The following is a 13,739-nucleotide window of genomic DNA, read 5'->3' on the forward strand; positions in this document are numbered from 1 at the left end:
TAACCATGCGAGGACGTGGCCCTGCTACCGACAGTCGGGGAAGTGTCTCGTTCCGTTAACAAATAGTCACCGTGCTCCTGTTTCTTGCACTCGGGCTCATGGAGACTTGTTGTTTCCCCCTTAAGCCTGAAGAGGCAGTATATCATTACGTAGGACACCTACGGTACTCGTCAACAGGTAGCGTAGGTGCTCCGGCTGTCTCAGGTTTAAAGGACGCTGCGTGTTTCAGCTCTTTCCCTCGATGTTTGACAGGATTCACATCAGGACTCATAGAAGGCCGCCTCTGCACAGTCCGATGTTTTCTTCTGAGTCATCCCAGTTTGATTTCAGCTGTGTGTTTGGAGCTATCTTTCCTGTTGGGCGACCGATGACTTGTGACCGAGACGGAGCTTTCTGACTCTGTGCAGCACGTTTCACTCATGAATACCTCGATAGACTTGAGATTTCCACGTGAGCAGCAGCAGCAGCTGTGAGACAGAACCGGACTCCTTTATGTTTCACAGCAGGTGTGGTTTTCTTTTCTTAAAAGAAACACACAGAACTGATGTGATTCTCCAAAAAGCTTCAGTTTGGTCTCATCTGTCCAACGGAAGTTCTCCCAGAAGCATTGCGGCTTGTCAACATGCATTTTAGCCAATCCAGTTGTTTTTCTGTCAACAGCGGAGTCCTCCTGGGTCGTCTTTCATGGAGCCCAAAGCGTTTAAAAAGCAACGCATGCTGCAGTCAGACGCTGATTTACCGAGACTTTGGAATTCAGCTCATATCTACTTGTTTGTTTTCCTTCTTTGTCCACCGTCACCACCATCCTTCTCTTCAATCGTGGGTCGATTTTCCTACTTTAGTTTGACTTGCTAATAACATTTACATCTGCAGTCACAGGAACGTGAAGCTGCCGGAGATGCTCAGAAGCTTCGACATGCTTGTCTGTCATTTATTTTCTGATATTAGGTATCAGGTATACGTGAAATAATTCCTTTTAATTTCCTCCCTTTTCAGGAAGACTGAAGCCTTTTTTCAATGAGCTGTGCTACTAAAGTCCCCCAAATACACACACACATGTAAATCTATTTATATTTGTACATATGTGTGTGTATGTGTTCTCTCTTGATTGCAGGGTCTTTTCAACATCACGGCTCTACGGGCTTCCACAGGAGCAGACTGAGGTGTGAAGGTGTTTCCTCTGCTTCTCTCACACATTTGCAAACTTAATACGTAATAAGATAAAAATAGCAAACAGGCAAGCAAACCCTCCTACTTGAAGATCTCAACTCACATCTCAGATCTAATATACTGTAACTGCTACTTCACAAGGTTTACGCAAATATGGGCTTCTCATCAAAAGTCTAATTAAATCCTGTTCATGCCTAAAACAAACATACAGAGTACAGTTTGACTTTTAATAAAAGACTCGAGCAACTCTTCCCGTCCGACTCTACCAGAGGAACAAAAGCAAGTTCTTTCACACCTATGAAAAAAATTGCTAAATTTCCCAGAAGATATCCTGCGTTCATGAGCAGGAGGTCCGTCAGGTCAGAGATACTGAGAGTCACCTGAACGCTGCACCTTTGCCTGAGAGCCAGTTTATTTCCAGAACAAGTTAAATGTTTAAAGAGCATAAAGCCTAAAAATGGAAAAAACCCATTAAGATTGAAAATCTCATTTAGAGGTGAGAACGGTCCAAGACAGTAACGCGAACATTTAGTTACCGACGAGACAGAACGCTGCAACGTACCATATATCACACAATAATTTGAATGAAAGTAAAGAAAGACAGTTTTATTTAATCCTGCACATACCTAAATGAGCACAGAAGTCCCAGTGATGTGTTGGATATTCACTATTGGTGACAAAGCAACAATTATGTCCTCAGAAACTGAGCGTAGGAAAAACATATTTTTACATTTTAAATAAAAAAGGTTCACGAATATCCTAAGGTGTTTTTAAATAGTCAACTGTTATTTCAAAAGTTGAAATATCTAAAGAAGGAAGCGGCATCAACAAGTTGGCTTTTAAAAGCAACCTGTTACGAATATGCGGCTGTTCCTGCTTCCTGAGAGGAACATTGACTTTGTTTTCCAGGACAGCAGAGCTCTCTCAGCTGAGACTGAGCTGTTTCACATCTACATGCAGCTGCTGAGCAAGTTCCTCCAATCATTGAGGCTGAGCGGTGCATGATGGAGACATCCTTAGTAAATTGAAGAGGATTGTGTACAGATGCCTGTGGTACACCTCTCTAAATATGACATCCAGAATGCAGGATCGTACTCATCACTGGGGATGAATATTTAAATAGTCGTTATAATCTAAGAAATGGATTAGTATGCGTGACTATCGTTCTTCCTTATTTTCCCTGTTGTTTCAGGCGCCTGGTTGTAATGCGTTACTACCATCAGAAGGTGGCGGTAATGTGCCTAAGGTGGGTATTCAATTAATGATCGAATACGTCCAAGCGCATTTTGAATAGTAGCTTTCCATGAAATGCCTACTCATCAAAATCCATCTCCAGTGCCAATGCTAAGTACTCTGCTTTTTAAAACAAGTAGGAGGAAACTGGGAATGTACCAACCGCCTTCAAATTAGCCATTAAAATATTTCAGCTCCCTAACATTGATGATATTCTTTGCCGTGTTTGCCATAACTCCGATCTTTACCAAACCATTACATGTAAAGATGTCATTGAATGTCATTGGTTCAGCGTTATCCCCTTTGTTCAGGTGACATGAAACTCTGAGGCCTCATGACCTCAGAACGGTCCACTGTGTCAAACACTTCGGCTAATTCAATAACAAGTGCTGCACAACAGGACATATTTCTACCACTCGCCACCTTCATATCTGTTGTAATGTTGCTATTCTGTTTTCTTCTCGCTGCTAGTTCACTCACTTGCGTCACTGCAGTTTGGCCACTGCAAGGACTTTAGAAAAGAGCCATCTGTCCTTTCAGGGGTGATTTCAGTCCTGAAGGACTCTGAGAATCGTTTATTTTTTGGGAAGTTTCTGCAAGACAATAGTTTTGGATTTTAATAGTGCAGTTATGACCTATTTTCAGCCCACAAATTCACAAAGTTTAAGAAAATCTCCACATTTATGACATGATGGGAACAATGTTGGCAACCTCTGCACCACTGATGGCATATAACGTATCAAGTTCTAGAGTGTTCATTATCCACAGGAATTGTATTTTATTATTTGGAGACCTTTGTCAACCAGCTACCGTTGAGCTCCGTTTATGCTCGGCTGCTCTTTTGACAGTCTTTTCCAGAAAAAAGACAGAACACTTTGCCCTTCTTTTATACCTTAGCAACAGGAATAATGAAGTGATCAGACAGCTTCTTTCACACTGCTGACTCTCGCAAGAGGGCTGTCATTTGGTTCATGAGTGAGCGGAGAAATAGTGCACACAATTCTTAACCGCCCAGAGTGAATGTTTATCTCCCTCCTAGAAAAGTGGCCAGATTCCCCCAGACAACAACTCTCCAGTCGCACCGCATGACCGTCCATCATATTCCACACAATATTACTAAATTTACAGCTGCAATTATGCCTGGTGACAGAATTTTGTATAAAAAAGGTTTGATTTCTGGGGTATCTAACTGCCCACGACATGCACATGCTGACTCCTCCTGGGACCTTTGTCAGATGGAGGCTTTGTCTTTCTGACATCACTTGTCAAAGCTTTCCAAAAATGTCACAAATAATTACAATAATTATTCTCTCTATGTTACCTTTTCTGATCTGAAACTACTGAGGTTAAGATTTGGTTTATATTTGGAAATTCAAGGACTCGGTTAGGGTAAGGGAAAGGTCATTATATAGAATTAAAATCATAGCAAATATAGAAAATATTTCACATGAATGAATGAATGCATAATGTAAAAAGTGTTGCTCTTAGAGATTTGGAGTGTATTTTTAGCTCATTATTTTTGGTGTTATGACTTGACTGGTACCAAACAGCAGACACGCAGTATGTGTAAGTTATCTCTCTCAGACATAGTGGAGCATTCAGCAGCTTAACAATAGGCTTACATTTCAAAAGGTGGCCATTGACATGACGACTGATCAAAGCTAACGTTGCTCTGTGTAGGCACAGGCACCGTGTACAGAAGCAGGAACCTTAATGTGTGTTTTTAGCTTGTTACACTGCTCTCAAGTGGCCAGAAATCAATCAGTTAATGTGTGCTTTCAAAAAGAGCTACTTTGCAAAGTGCAGAAAATCTCTGACATCATGTTCAAAACAATCATCTATTCACTGTTGCCACAGCAGTAATGCCCACACTAACCAATGACGCATCGATCCACCCCCTTGATATATCAAGAAAAAAAACACTGAAACTGAAGTCATCACTGTTTGAAATGTATCACCTGAAGTTAAATGTCCTCTGCGTGCGAAATGATTAGCTTAGCAATTAGCTGCTCCACACTGCTATTTCGGTACTTCGCCGACGTTTCAACACCTACTTCAGCTCATTCTGGCATCAGACACGACTTACAGCCGCGATACGATTTATAATTCCAAACAATCACGACAACAACAACAACAACAACAACGATTGAGAACGGAGCGTGAGGGCCGAGGTGTGAGTGTAGTTCCTGGTGAAGCTTCGTGGCTCCTCCACGGTCGTCGGCCTGAGTTCCCGTCTCACTCCACACATTGGTCAAGCCTCATTAAGCACCTTCCCAAGCTCCTCATTTTGTCCCTAATTAGGGGAGCCAACGGTTTTGCAGGATCTGGTCAACCTCCAAGTTGCTTCAAGCAAAGATATCCTCCCCACAGTGCTGTTGAGAAGCCATTAGGAACTTCTAAAACATGGGACGTTGGCATGTTTCACCTTTTAAGTGCCTTGTGTTTGAAAATGTGTGACGAGCCTGTCGGCGCTGACTGGTTGCCGCGTGTTTCCTCCGAACCGCGATGGGTGTCGCACACAAAGCGATCTCTGGAGCTCAAAATGTGGCAGAAGAGCAGTGTGTGTCTCCATCACACGGCCCCTCTGTCTCACATTCAGTCCATCTTCTATCGTCCAACTGACTGTCTCCTTGTAACCGATCTATTTATCTCCCCAATTCAATGACTCCCTCTGTCCCCCTCCCATCCCCTCACCCCCCTCCCCCCTCACTGTCTCCTCTTCATCCCTCTGATGTCACAAATTCAGATATGAGGTTCTGTGATGGCACACTGCACCCTTGTTTAAAAGGGGAGTGATCAGAGGATGAGAAGATGGAGGGAAGGCGAGTGAGTCGGCAGCGTGGGTATTTTCCAAAGCTGTGGGAGGATGTAAGACACAGAAACAAAGGAGGACATCTAGGTTAAAAAAAAACACGCATGAATGCCTCTGAAAAGGCCTGTGTTGTGTTGCTGGCTTGTCTCATCCCTGTGACTCCGAGCCAGCCGTGCCTGTCAGGCCACTACTGTTGAGTCTCTTTCTGTTATCTGCTCTCTTTCTTGCAGATAAAACTGTTGACTGCTAATATCCGTACCTGTGGGGGGGGGGGCTTCTCAAACCCCGAACCTGGCACTGTCCCAGAAATGCCTGAGGTCCTGGGATCAGACGAGTTCGATACACTCTGCTCTCCTCAGGAGTCATGTGGCAGGCCTGACATGGATTTAATCGTCGTGTCACAAAAAACTTAAATATAAATATCTGTAGGGCCGAAGGAGCGTGTTTTTATTGGGTGTTTTTTCTGCCGACAATTTGAGGCGCAGGATGTCGACGTGGGGCCTCGATTTGAACATTTTATTCATTAATGAGAGGTGAAATATCAGTTCAATCCACTGGACTGCAGCAGTGACATTTAAGGGACTACAAAGAGTCTTCATTTGCAAGAATCAGGAGCAGCAGTGAGGCGGGTCGAAGTCATCCTGCGGGGGTTTCTATAACATGGGAGGGATGGTCGTCTGGAGACAAGTCTCCGATGAAGACGAAGATTTAACACGTGGAGGACGCATCAAAAAAAGAGAGAAGATGGTTTGAATTAACAAAACAATCCACAGAAGGACGCTAATTGTCGACGTAATGAGGTTGTTCTTATTATAATTTGACCTTTAAACACCTAGTAGGACTTTCATGAGGTGTCTGCAGGGCATCGGTGCTGTGGGTGGTGGGCAGTTCATTTTGGATTACTATAATTGCAATATATATTTTAAAAATGCACCGTCTGCCATATGAATAATAATCACCAAACATTGGTGAAACAGAGCTTATGTAGTGAAGCCGTGGTGAAAAACAGTTGAGTGCTCCACCCAGGTTGGTTCAGCCTGCCTACGATGACCCTTCCTCTGAATCAACCTGCAGCATCGGACTGTTTCAAAGAGCTGCTAACGCACGACAATGTCATTCATCTTGACTTTCAATGAGCGTTTTAGTGTCGTACAGCTTTTACACAATTTCGCTATCAACTGGGATTGATTTGAGTCTAGAAATGTTGATATTAGCCTTCAGTCAACCAGGACATTGTGTTAAGTTTGCTTTCCTGAGTGGTAAACAAGTAGGCAATTATTCCCAAATTAAAGCGTGTAAATATGCATCAAAACTATAACAGTAATACAAGATCTCGCACTGACTGTTGACTGTTGCTATTTTTTTTTTTGGTATATCTCCAACTGTTTAAATTTCATTCATTAAAATAAACAGTAAGACCATTCATTTTTAGGACTACCACCAAGTAAGACAGACAACATTATGCTGCTATACATAAACAATGATCAATTCAGCAAATAAACTCCTGGAAATGATGGCTTGAGTTATTCAAGAGACCGGCTTGTGTGTTTTATAGCGCCCCCGATGGTATGATCTGAGAATTTGAAAATGTTTGAGGTTGGATTAAATTATTAGATAGTTTTTGTCAATGAAATACACACATGGTATGCAATGTTAATTGTAGGAAATCCAATAAAAACGTCTGTTTTCAAAGTTGACCAGAAACAGAAGGCTACCCTGTGTCATGTTTCTGTATTCCCATGCTGCATGCCACAGACTTGGATGTTATTAATTCCTACTGCAGCGCAAGGAGAGATGAGAGAGCCTCCTTGCACCAGAAGGGGACAGTGAATGACAACCCATTCTGTGGCAAATAAGACTGCTGGCCATCATTGAGTGATACCAGGCTGACTGAAAGTGCGCCACAGCGATGGGCTCAGAGCGTCCTCCCCTTCCCCAGGCATGATTTCAGCCTGCCCTATCATCACCTATTACCAACGCAGGAATTAAGCACACTAAACGCAGCCCTAAAATGCATGCATCCATCTTTCAAGATGATTAACCACTGCATTCATCTTTAAAGTTGTTTTAAGGTGATAATGGAAAGCTCATATGGCATCGTCAACGTGCTGAAGGATATATGTTTTTGCTTTATCTTTGCTCTTACTTTAAAACCAACTCAACATACTCACAAAACATGTCAACACGTTTTAGGAAAATACTAAGAGGTCAAATACATCTTCAACAAAATATGACTAACTCCGATAAGTCCTGCAGACAGAGGACACATAACGTCAAACTATTCCAAACTATGCGTTCAGCTGCAGCCCTTTCTCATGGAAAAGCTTCACACAGTCCAGCTGCTTATCAACTGGTATTTCCTGAAAATCGCATCATCCATAATTGCAAGCGAAACTACATTTTGACTGAAGAGACAAACTCAATAATATGAAGGTGGAACCAATTAAAGAAAAGTTCAAACGGATATATTTACTTAAACAAATGCACCTGGGTGCTGTGGGTGTATCTCCGATTTTAAGAGTTGAGCTTAGTCATTCACAGAATATCTTCAATCACCGTCTAACTCGTGTCTTGTTAACCATGTGCGGGTGAGAAATAAATCATTAAGAAGCTTTTTTTCTTCTTAAAAAACAGAAATTAGAGACAGGCGACTCTGCATCCGCAGATCAACGCGCCTTCCTCCGTCCTCCGTCCTCCGGCTGACAGAAGCCCGGACGGCGGCGCGACTCTCTGAGCACAAACCGTTTAGGGTGTGAGAGACTTGGAAAATACAGTGCGACTCCCCCAAGCTGACTGAAAGAGCACACTGTAATAGAGCGCAACAAATACATCTTCAGCTCATTTACCAACTTGATATCCGTCTCTTTGCTGCGTATTGTGCCTCGAAACTGCCCCAATAACAGCGATGTGGCCAAAACAAAAACACACGAGCTCCGTGAAAATGTGATGATGGCAAATGTGTGTGTAGGCTACTGTAAACTTGAAGGGAAGAGAGGAAATAAGAGTGGCTACGACTATTAAAAAAGAAAAGAAGAACATTTACCTTGAGTAAGTTAGCAGTCCCTTTGATGTAAAATGTCAGTTGTCAGAGCTCAGTGCGTTCACGGGGCATCCACCAATCCCACAGGGATATACGTCCTAGGATAAGTCCACAAAACGCATTATTACAACCGGAAATCTCGGCGTTTACAGAAAACAATCAATGGAACCGTTATTGGGATGAAGAGGAAGGAACAACTCAGAGAGTTCTGAATGTCCGTCAGTTGTGACTGCGCTTCCAGTGTGGAAAAGAGGTTCAGCAAATCCCGGGTGTAGGCAATTCTCCGACTGTTATTTTCTTACATTGTTCCCGAAATGAGACGTCCTCAGCTCCTCTTTAATTCGGAGAGGGAAAAAAAATCCTCTTCTTTTGAACAGTTCGCTGTGGTTGTTTTTTTTTTCTTTTTCTTTTTTAATTCCTGAAATTCTGAAATTTCTCTCAAAAAGTTATTGTCCAAATGTGAAATCGTCCCCGTCTGCAGGTCGCACAGTCTTCCAGGTGAATGAGAGGCTTTCACGGGAGCAGCAAATCAAAGAGGGCTCGCGCGCGTCTCGGGAACCGCCGTCCCCAGCTCGCGGCTTTGGGGCGTCCTTGTCTGTCTGTGTCCGCGCGCAGCAACAGCCAGATTCCTTATTTGGAAGCTCGGGGCTCGCGCTACTGTCAAGAGAGTCAAATTGTACCAAAATGACTTCCAGGCAAATATTTCAAAATAAAACTCATAATTCGAAAAAGCGCTGCTGTTGCTTCGGCGGAGGACCTTCTGATTAAAGCAGTATTGTGAAAGGCTTAAATGTTAAATGCAAATCTTATACAAGCAGTTTAGAAAAATAGGCTATAGAAAATGCTTTTCAACTGAGTAGGCCATAATAGTTTATAACTACATCATTTTTATTTATTTTTATATCACTCTAATATATCTTTTTTTTTATTTCAATAAATTAAAAGAGGAATATATGTGTATAAGCAAAGATATCATGGGTTGAGGAATAATTTACAAGTACTAAATATACTGTTGAAACAGCCAATGACTCTTTTTTTCAGTAAGCCTATGTGTGCATTTTTAAGTCAAGAACTTGTTTTATACATTAATATTGTGACTAAAAATAATAATAATAATAATAATAATAATAATAAAAATACACAACATACCATCTATGGAGGCTTCCCCCTTGAGAATTCTCTAATTTTGAAAGCAAAATCACACACTTCCTGCCAGACTCAGCCTTTACTGTGTTTTTAGCTCAGGGGAGGGAGGGGAGATGAGATGGGGAGGAGGGGGTGGAGGGGGTAGGGTCTCAATAGAAAATGCACCCATCAGCCCCCTCTTCTGGAGTCAAACAGCGTCAATTGGATATTGTGTCAGGTCTGTGGCACTACCTACATTTACCTTTAAAAGAGGAAATGTTAAGAATAAACAGCCACTAATACAGTTGTTGTTTTATTATTACATGACAGGAAACATTCAGGGAACGCAGGTGAGTCAGTGATGCAGCTGTTTATGTGGGAGACACATCATCAGCCAAATTTGTCCAAATCCAAATCAGTCTTCCTCAACTCGGAAATCTGAACCCTCATTATAAAATGCACACTGACAAAAGTAAGTCACCTGTCTGTGAACTGTAGAGCAAACTGCAATTTGGGATTTAAATCATAGAAAGACAAATTCAACCAGATGAAATGTAAATATGCAGCACTCTTCTGTTTTCTTAAAATGATCGAATCCATTCAGTGCTGAAATTGGGAGAAAAAAAAAGTGGCAGTACTCCTTTTATTTACATGTCGTCATATGTGTCGGCCGATATCAGCAAATCATGAAGTGTGACATTGTGTGTTTCTGCAGTGCATTTAAGATTCTAGAAGATGTTGCTGATGTTCACAACATACGCTTAACAACAATTTCAACTACTAGAGTAACACTATAGGTCAAAACCTCCAGCAGTATATGGCTGGTTTGTGTATGATATGCTGGAGGACTAATTCCCAACAAGGGCTTTTAATTTGAAATTTAGAGCCATTATGAGTTGCCTAGATAACCTGATATGGAGAGGACAGACAAAGGCCCTGGCAGCTTGAGCGAAGTTGGAACTGAAAGTTGTTGGAAGTGAGCCATGAATTTTATTTCACATGTTAAACTATCTGCCACGAAAAAGCAGAATTTATCAAAAAGCTCCACATACTGCATGTAGTAGTTCTCTTCATCATGTGGAAACACAGTTTGAAATGTAAAATCTGTGGTGTTGCCCTTTCAATGTTGGCCGTTTGACCTGTGTTGAAATTGATCCAAATGCACAACACTCTTCACTCACAGTTATTTTCATTATTACATCTTCTCTGGTAGTGCATTGAAGTATGCCTGATTCAGTATATTCTATGACGTTGAAATATTGGCTTGATATTTAGTGTCATTTTAAGACTATTCACTTATTTTATCATTGTCCGTTATTGATTTTGTTGTCCCTTTTAAACGATTGTTATTGTTATTTTTGCAGCAGAGTAAGCAAGGACGTCCTTTCAGAAAAGGTTTCCAGCTCTTCCTGGAGGACACCGAGGTTTTCACAGGCCAGATGATATATTCAATCTCTCAGTGTGTCTGGGTCTACCGTGGGGTCTGCTATCAGTTGGACATGCCTGGCTAACCTGTGAGAGAAGTCCCGATCAGATGCCTAACCACCTCGTGACAGAGCAGTAGTTCTACTCTCAGTGCTCTCTAGATGTCTGACCCGGTGTTTCAAGGAGTTCAGTCACCATATGGAGGAAACCTCTGGTTTCTCCTGGTCTTTGCAAACTCATCCTCTCGATCACTACCCAAAGATGATGACGACAGGTGAAGTTGGGATCACAGATTGACTGATGAAGCTTTACCTTCTTGTTCAGTTTCCTTCTTTACTTGGCGATGCAAGTCATATGGAGAGAGTATTGCACGTTTTCCAGAACTATGGCCTCAGCGTTAGAGGTGCTGACTCTAATCTCAGTGGCTTCGTGCTGCAAACCGCCACAGTCGGTCACTTTCTCAAGAAGCCAACAGAAACACAACATCGATAAAAGGTTGAGATTCTGAAAGTCCCCAAAAAAGCCTTCTTCCTCCGACTGCCTGCAACTTGAAATCCTGTCAATAACATTTAACTTTCTTTTGCAGGAGTCCCCTTCCTGTGGTGTAAATCATTGTTGCTGGAGACACCTCCAAACAAAGCACAAACTACGAGAAACAGAGAACACAACGTAAATGGGATACGGTGGTGGTACGTGAGTGACAGAGAGGGGAGAGGTGATCGGTGCATCATGGGAGGTGCCGTCGCAGCATAGGCCTACAGCAGCTGGAGAGGGGCCTGACCCCCCTGCCTGCATATCACAGCAGCCTTTCACTCCCGCAAGTGGGAAAGGGTCACAGCAACCTCAACATACCGTGAGGCTTCAATCCCTGATTGTTGGTAACTCAAACATTTGGTATTTCAAATCAAAATCTACTGTGAGTAATTGCTTCCCAGATGCCAGAGTTAAAATGATTTTGCAGCAGATCCCATGTCCTCTGAGAAAGCATCCATATGTTCCAAATGTCATTGTCCATGTTGGCACTTTAATGTGGCCTTTCGTTGCGACCAGTCAGAAGAACACCTGTGGAATGATCATGCTGTCTAATCAGCATATTGATAGGCTACATCTGTCAGGATGGATGAAGTCTCCTGCAGCTGAAGTGTTCATTTTTGAGATTAATTGTAATATATAAAGAATCGCACTGTAAAATTCAAATGAATTTGAATTTACCAACAAACAATTCACTGCTGTCAAACCTGGACGGCAGGTCGATTGTCTGGTCGTGTTGATTCAAAACCACGGTGCTTTATAAACTAATGAAAATAATTATTAAAATCTTGACTTTTAAAGAAATATTGTAGATTAAATACTATAATGTTATACAAGTGTAGAGCTGAAGAAAAGGCATTAACCAATGATTTGGCACACATATGAGTGAATGCCGGAATCATTGTAAAAACTGTGTAAGTGGGTTTTAAGAAGAAATATCTTCTTAAGAGGCGAATGAGGCCCAATGTTCTGGAAACCTTCATGCCAATAAATCCTATTAAGTATATAAACACAACACAAATAGCCAAACACATTGGCCCATTGATATCACTGTGCAAAAGCCATAGAACATAATTAAAATCAGAGCCAGAGCAGTCCATATTCAAATGCTCTGATCACCATGCGTGGGTTTGTGTAGCGTTACATGGAACCACCGCAGCACGCTGACCCTGCATCCTCTTGGACAAACAGCAGTGATAGTCTGCATCTGACTCCTCCGTCTCACGCTCTCTCTCTTCAAGCTGCTGCAGATGATATGTGTATTCAGGTGTTGCACCCCCCCCCACACACACACACACACACACACCGCTACACACAACCACGGTTAGCTTTGCCACAGGGCTCGGCCACACAGCTGGGAGACCCTTCTAATGTGAAACCCAGAGAGATCCGAGAGGCTTCGAGGCGGGAGCACAAACAAAACAAATACATCTTCCCTACAACACTGTCACTGTCTACACTTCAGTCAGACACAGACAAGCAAAGCATGCACAAGTGCACGTTGGGACACACACAGTCACATAAACACATCACAAGGCCACTTAGCAAACAGTGTTTTCAGCGTTACGTATGAGCAAGCTGTTTCACATATGAATATTTCATGTTGGGCTTGAATTGGATGAATGAAGCGTTGATGTTTCTCCACTATTGTAAAGTCTATTCATGTTTGCAAACATTTGTTAGGTCATTTTCTCTTCCAGCTGTAGAATACCACCTCTGTACGTCCAGAAGTGCTCGCCAACATTCCATCTCTCTGCTGCAGCCATGAAGCAATCCAATTCCTGGCACAATTAAAGTCTTTTGCAGTTTTGTCATGAATTGCATTTACAGGAGGCTGAGAGTGCATTTTCCGAAGCCCTTTGTTTTGGAATTATGTACAGCTAGATTCCAAGAGCACGGCGAGAGCACAGGGAGAGTATGAGGGGAAAGCAGCTGTGTTAGCAGCTGAACTAATAAAAGAGCATTTAAAAAAAAAAAACACTACATCTCCTAATGCCTGACACTGACACAGAGCAATTAATGGTTTATACGTTTCCATGAATTCATTCATGCTCAGCATGAATGAATATGACTACTGAACATCATTTAAAGTAGAACACAAACTGGGATGTAAGTGTTATTTTTGCAGAGAAAATGAAGCTATAATTTTGGGCACATTGGCTTTAATTGCCAACATGTTTCATGTTGTGACATTATTTAATGACCTCATTGTGGCGAAGCTGTAAAGTTTTACCACAATGAAACAAGCGTGTCCCATCTATCATAGTCGGTGTGTTGACGCTGTAGTTTGAAAGTATCTCAGTTTTTATTTTGTCATGTTTTTGAATCTCTTTGAACGACTGTGGATGATCACCCGGGCGCCCCAGACCCCAACGGCCCCCAAAGACCCCAGTTCACTGCATG

General features: G+C 42.2%; 1 protein-coding gene across 12 annotated transcripts in view; it reads right to left on the reverse strand.

The window, feature by feature from the left end:
- The window catches only part of adgrb1a (adhesion G protein-coupled receptor B1a), a 169,301-nt gene extending 160,448 nt beyond the window's left edge, over positions 1-8,853 (reverse strand). For 11 of the 12 annotated variants that reach the window (XM_069702090.1, XM_069702089.1, XM_069702084.1 and 8 more), the window contains exon 1: positions 8,259-8,853. The gene's annotated coding sequence lies outside the window, so the exon portion shown is untranslated. The remainder of the gene's footprint in view (positions 1-8,258) is intronic. The other variant, XM_069702081.1, reaches the window with a different exon arrangement.
- Between the last annotated feature and the right edge of the window lie 4,886 nt (positions 8,854-13,739).

The sequence above is a fragment of the Brachyistius frenatus genome, unplaced genomic scaffold (genome assembly GCF_029030835.1).
Source record: "Brachyistius frenatus isolate BFR_SWC_R1_liver_20210118 unplaced genomic scaffold, ASM2903083v1 Contig_40, whole genome shotgun sequence".
In the NCBI taxonomy this organism is placed as follows: Eukaryota; Metazoa; Chordata; class Actinopteri; family Embiotocidae; genus Brachyistius; species Brachyistius frenatus.